Raw genomic sequence first — 6,569 nt, forward strand, 5'->3', positions numbered from 1 at the left:
GACCATGACCTCTTTTTCATGTTTCATAAGTCAATGTTAAGTTTTCATGGTAAAGTTTATTTCTTAAATATAATACCATATGCCAACTATATTTAATGCATACTGGTCAGATTGTGTTTGAGGTGTACATTTATGTCTGGTATGGTTCATCTGTTCCTGACCTCATTTTCATGGTTTATTAGTCAATGTTAAGTTTTCCTGGCTAATAGATATAGGAAGATGTGGTGTGAGTGTCAATGAGACAACTCTCCATCCAAATAACAATTTAAAAAAGTAAACCATTATAAGTTTGTTTCTTAGAAACTACATTGTATAACTTATAAGCAATAGGTCAACTATATTTGGCAGTGGTGGATCAAGAGGTGGGGGGTTCCTGGGGTTGGACCCCCCCTTTTTTAAAGGCAGTGCTTTAAGGCCTGACTTTCAAGTCATAAGGTTAATCTTTTCATACGCAATCTATGCAGGGGGTCTTTTGGCCAGAAAAAGATCCGGAAATGTTCGAATTTCTCCTCTTCTTTTTATGGTATGATATGGTTTTTGTTTCTTTCATTTACATTGGGGACTAAAGAAACGATCAGTGTGTATTGTTCGTTTTATAGAACTTGTTATTAATGTGTATTTTGCATTATAAGCAGTCAACCTGACTACAAACTATCATTATTTGTATTCCGTGTGGAAAGAGGTCGGGTCAATTTCGAGTGTTATCTGAGATCTAAAGATTTTTTAATTAGTTCAGACGTTGATATAACAATGAAAAGTCGACTGAACATGATTAATATTGCATCTTCTATAATTCAAAGCGGAATTCAGTTTATAAACGAGAAACCGTAAAGCGTTTTCAATTTCGGTATTAGTTATGTATGTTGTCTACGTATTATCCTGGTTCCCGGTACTACGTTCCGGGTATTAGCTATTTGATATATCTGATGTGTAACATTACGATCAGGTACCAGCCAATCTACGTGTGTATGTGTACATGATTTCCCGCCAAAATGACCGACTTACAGCTATGGAAAAATAGTCCATAAACGTTCCGTATAATGATATGCAAATTCATAATTAATCGTAACTTTTTTTATCTTTATATAATAAATATAACAAAATGGATTCCACAAAATTGAAAATAGCATTATTTTACGAGGATTTCTAATATTATTTTCACTTCCGGGCGCAGTAATACGTATGTTTTGAAGGAGCTCGAAGAAATTGACAAAGTGAATTGAGAAGGAAACGGATAGATATACGTCCTTGCTATCAGGTAAAACAATTTAAATGTACAGAAAAAACACATTTACTTCACACAAATAGTACAGGCTTAAGCATTTTATTGTCTTATACACGACTGTAGTCTAGTGTTTAAACGACGGCGGTGACCTACAAGGTACGGGTCATACTGGGTCAAGTCTAAATATGTAAACATATCCACGTGCTATTAGGTAGAAAGCATCGTAATGCAATATCTGCAATTTTTTCCTCCTTTATACATCGTTTAACCAGATATATTTTCTCTTTCAAATACACTTAAATACGGGTTGTATGTACGTATCTTTTCTAGTGTTTTCTTGTCCTTTAATATTAAAGTTCATTTGTTGATGTTTAAATATTTTTGAACGACTGAACACAGGAGTGAATGAATGCAACAATGATATATACTGAAGACTTGGGCTGTACAATGATAGTGTACGTATATCATACTGATAATTATTCTAGCAGTAATTATGTTAATTTAGGATGTAATGACAGGAATTCATGAGCTATGCCTCAGGCTTTCTGAAAAAATATCAATGACAATGTAAACAGGAACAAAACATTGACACGAATGATGCTCTCTTCTATGTTATAGTTATTTAGGTATGTGTGTTGCACAAGTTTCAAAAAAACTTAAGTTATAAAACTTTTTTTCAGGGCACAAACCCACTTTAAAGAGACTTGTCTACTGCCATACCAATCCTATTTTCATGCACCATTTGCAAGCAAGAGACTGAATGGTTTGCAAAATTAAAAATCAGGACGGTGTCCAATTAAACCAAAAGAACTAAACTGGATGAATATTGTAGGAGAAATCTAGAGGAAAGTTTTGATTTTGTGAAATTGGTTTTCCTGAAAAGTCATTCATCCTAGCCTGCAGAAAGGAACTATAACTGTCCACCACCAACTGACGAGCTAATGTTGAGCTTCACATATGGAATTACTCAAATACCATCAATGTCTATGTTTTCAGCAAAGATTTCACAAGTTATGACACAGCTGTGCTTTTTTTTTTATACCTGTTAAAGAGTTGTATACTAAATTTTATTTTTTTTATCAATAAATATATCTTGTGTCATTTAAGAACTTGTATTTTGCCAAAAGATGCATACTAGTGAATGAAAGTGGTGCAGTTCATTTTGCTTTGGTATATAGAATTGAATTACAATTGTTCATGTTATTGGAATGCATATAAAAATAAGGAGATGTGGTACAATGTATATACATGATATTTAGTGAGTTTATCAAGCAAAAGTGAATAAGAAATAGGTATAAGCAGTTACAGATACTACTGTACAATCTCAAACAATGAGAAAAACTCATACCGTAAAGAGAATTTCATATTTACAAGTAAGTTTTGTTTTTGCGTTGAATAATTTTCTTCTATTGTTTTAATTGCAAATATGGGAAGTGGTTAAAATGCTAATGAGACAGCTGTTATGGCCACAGAGCCTTAATTGAAAACTTCTTTTTCATTCATACCGGTAGATTTTGTCTGGAGTTAGAAACATATCTGCCAACTTTTCAAAATGCACATGGGGGTTTTACGTGAAAGATGGTTCATATAGTCATACAAAACCTTCAAGGGGGCCTTCAAATGGAAGCAGGACAAGTCGCCCCACTGGCTAATCGCCCACTTTTAAGAAAACCGCCACAAACTGATTTATCAAATCGCCCCACATGTGAAATTGGTTAAATCATGTTAAATATTACTCCTGCCAACCCGCCCTACTTATAAAAAAACGGTAATATTTAGATTAATATATATATATATAATTAAAAATAAAAACTCGCACCACTTTAATGAAAACTAATCTACACAGAATACAAACAAACCGAAAATTTATTTAATTACTATTATTGATATACTGAAATTATAATTCTAAAAAAAAAAATGTATTGTTGAAGAATAACTAAGTTTTGAAGCTTAGTTATTTGCATAACAATTGAAAAGAAACCTGTTAATTGTATCATAATGCAATATAAGGAATTTAACTTATATTCAACGGGATAACATCTTTTTCCATAAGTGGGGAGAGTGGCAAGACCTTTTCAGCTTTTGGTCTTCGGTGCTGTGCGGCTTTGTGCCTTTTTCACTTTCGATATTTTATATCTGGCCGTTATGTATTCGGGTTTAGTTTTCTGTAATTAGTTAATACTTCAGTTTCTTTATGTATATCTCTTTCATATTCATTTGATAAAATTTACTGTTTGCAATAGCATGAATTGTTCTATATAATAAGAATGTTCTTATCCCGGGCATAAAAACAATGCCGTATTTGGCGAAACCTTTTCAACTTTTTATCTCCAGTGCTGTACAACTTAAATTTCTTTGTACTTTTTTCTCTTTCGATCTTTTATATCTGGGCGTCACTTGTAAGTCCTGTGTGGACAAGGCGCGTTTTCGGCGTATTGAATTTTAAACCTGATGCTTTTTGTTATCTATTAATCATGTTTTTCTTTGTCTAATATGTTCTCCTATTTATTTGTATTGTAGTCCTGTAATATGTTGTCATTTCAATGTTATATTTAACCTTGCCATTAAAGTGCGAGGTTTGGCATGCCACAAAACCAGGTTCAACCCACCACTTTTATTCCCTTTAAAAGTGTCCTGTACCAAGTCAGGAAGATGGCCATTGTTATATTATTGTTCGTTTCTGTGTGTGTTGCATTTTAACGTTGAGTCGTTTGTGTTTTCTCTTATTTTTGAGATATTGAGATCAGACGTGGCACGGTACTTGTCTATCCCTAATTCATGTATTTGGTTTTCATGTTATATTTGTTATTCTCGTGGTGTTTTGTCTGATGCTTGGTCCGTTTCTGTGTGTGTTACGTTTCGGTGTTATGTCGTTGTTCTCTTATATTTAATGCGTTTCCCTCGGTTTTAGTTTGTTACCCCGATTTTGTTTTTTGTCCCTGGATTTATGAGTTTTGAACAGCGGTATACTACTGTTGCCTTTATTTGGCATTACTAAATTCATCCTGGTTAATAATATATTTATCTAGATTTCACTGATTTCCATTAGGTGGGGCCAGTTGGCAGGAGTAATATTAACGGAATTTAACTTATATACAACGGGATAACATCTTTTTACATGAGTGGGGCGAGTTGGCATTAGTAAATTCTTCCTGGTTAATAATATATTTATCTAGATATTTTCGTTTTCTATAAGTTGGGGCAAGTTGGCAGGAGTAATATTAAGGGATATAACACATTTCACAAGTGGGGCGATTTGGTTATCCAGGTTGGGGCAGTTTTTTTTTAAAGTGGGGCGAGTTAGTGAAAAAGTGGGGCTATTTGCTAATGGGGCGATTTGTCATGGATTCCCTTCAAATATATTCTAATGTGGTTTTTGGCTTCTTCGTGCATAAACAAGCTCATTGCCATTGTTGAATTGTTTTCTTTAAAATAGTCGACAAAATTGCTCTTACAAAATTTCCATTTGGGAGCCTCGAGCTCGATGGGGGAAATACTCTGCAAATACTGACAGTTGGCAGGTATGGTCATCAAAAAAGTTGATGTGTTACTATGTACATTTACCATTATGTTACTTGATGTTCTTGCTATACACACAGTACAGAGACTAGTCAATCTTTGTGAACTTCTTTTTATGGGAGTCATAGAATATGCGTATACAATCAATAATTAAAAATTGTCTATTTATATTGAAAAGGAAAAGTTCTTATATGTCTAAAGAAGAGGGACGAAAGACACATAAGGGACAGTCAAACTCATAAATTTAAAGCAAACTGACAAGGCCATGGCTAAAAATGCATTTCATGGCGAGGCACAGAAAATATACTGTAAACAGTAGACTATAGATATAGGTGAACTAGGTACAAAAGAACTCTAAATCTTAAATTCTACAAACCACCTCTGTTCTATGGAAGATAATGATATAACTGGACTAGAAATACACACAACCTGTAATTAACTGCCTTTACAGCGCTTTCGCGCTTTGATTTAACGATCAATGCATTTGAATGGGGACAGGTTCTGCACCCCTGTTGATGTATGAATTCAAGGATTTGTATAGTCTAACTATACAAATCTTTGACAAAATGATTGTAAAGTGAACTTGTATTTCAAGTTAAGTTAACCTGAATTAGAAATTTTATGCATGTATTTTTGAAGAATAACCATTAAACTTCAAAAAGAGGGGAGGGGTTATATTTTTGGCACTGGCTACGGTTACATGGAAATGTAACAATAATAAAAATATTATTGTTACATTGGAGACTAAATGCCGGAATGCATGGTTGGGTAAGGACCTGACTAATTACGAATGTAACAATAATTATTGAGGCTACGGTTACATTGGTCATTGTGTTATTGTTACATGAAAAACAGCAATGTATGCATGCTAGATTTATTAAATTTAAATCTTCTATAGTTTTGTTGCTTAATTCTTTCACATGTATTAATTATAAATAGTACTTGTAATAATGATAAATAATACAATATAGACAATATTTAGACAATATTTTATTGGCACAAACGCATTTACAATAAATGGTAATGACCGAATGGATAAACAATTTGCTATACATGGTAGTAAAATACAAACAATTATATATATATGTGAATAAACGATTAAAGGTATAATGAAAATCTATTACAATAGATTACTTCTTGCATTAAAACAATTTGTTACGAAAGAGGAAGATAATTTTAGTGCCTTATAGGATGTATTATTAAGTATGATATTTATTATATTTTTATCACCCAATGTGGTTACACTTTTTCCTGTAATATTAAACATTTTTAATACAAAAGACTCTCTAATACTGGAGTAACCGCTACAGTGTAGCAACATGTGCTGTTCATTTTCAATTTCGCCATTTTTACAGATTTCACAAATTCTTTGATCTCTGGGCATTTTTAAATATCTTCCTCTTTCAATGGCAAGGTTATGAGCACTAACTCTTAATTTACATAATGATGATCGATCTGATCTATTTTTTAAAGCATCAACATAACCTGCCCGTTCATTAATTTTGTAGACACTCTGGAAAAATATTAATTTAGGAGATGCTGAAATATTTGCATGTTGTTCCTGAAAACCCTGATCAGTTAGTCTTTGTTTTATGAAACCAAACAGGGGTTTAATAGTAAGGTTATCATTTGACAAATAAGATAAACCTAAGTTTTGAATAATAATATTTAACTTTTTAACCCATGGGTTGCTTTTTTTTGTAGCATTATATATTTGGTGAACTAAACTTCCTTCTGAAGTGATTAAATGATCCCAGAATTTAATGCTAGATAACATTATCCTATTTTTCAATGGCAGTCTTGCAAGTTCGGAACGACATGCATC

The 6,569-nt window shown here is 32.8% G+C and overlaps 1 long non-coding RNA gene across 1 annotated transcript; it reads left to right on the forward strand.

The window, feature by feature from the left end:
- Positions 1 to 398: 398 nt before the first annotated feature.
- Positions 399 to 2,326, forward strand: LOC143067600 (uncharacterized). The gene is made up of 2 exons (XR_012975983.1): positions 399 to 1,258; positions 1,906 to 2,326. It is a non-coding gene; the product is annotated as an uncharacterized LOC143067600 (long non-coding RNA).
- The last annotated feature ends 4,243 nt before the right edge of the window (positions 2,327 to 6,569 follow it).

The sequence above is a fragment of the Mytilus galloprovincialis genome, chromosome 3, assembly GCF_965363235.1.
Source record: "Mytilus galloprovincialis chromosome 3, xbMytGall1.hap1.1, whole genome shotgun sequence".
Classification (NCBI taxonomy): Eukaryota; Metazoa; Mollusca; class Bivalvia; order Mytilida; family Mytilidae; genus Mytilus; species Mytilus galloprovincialis.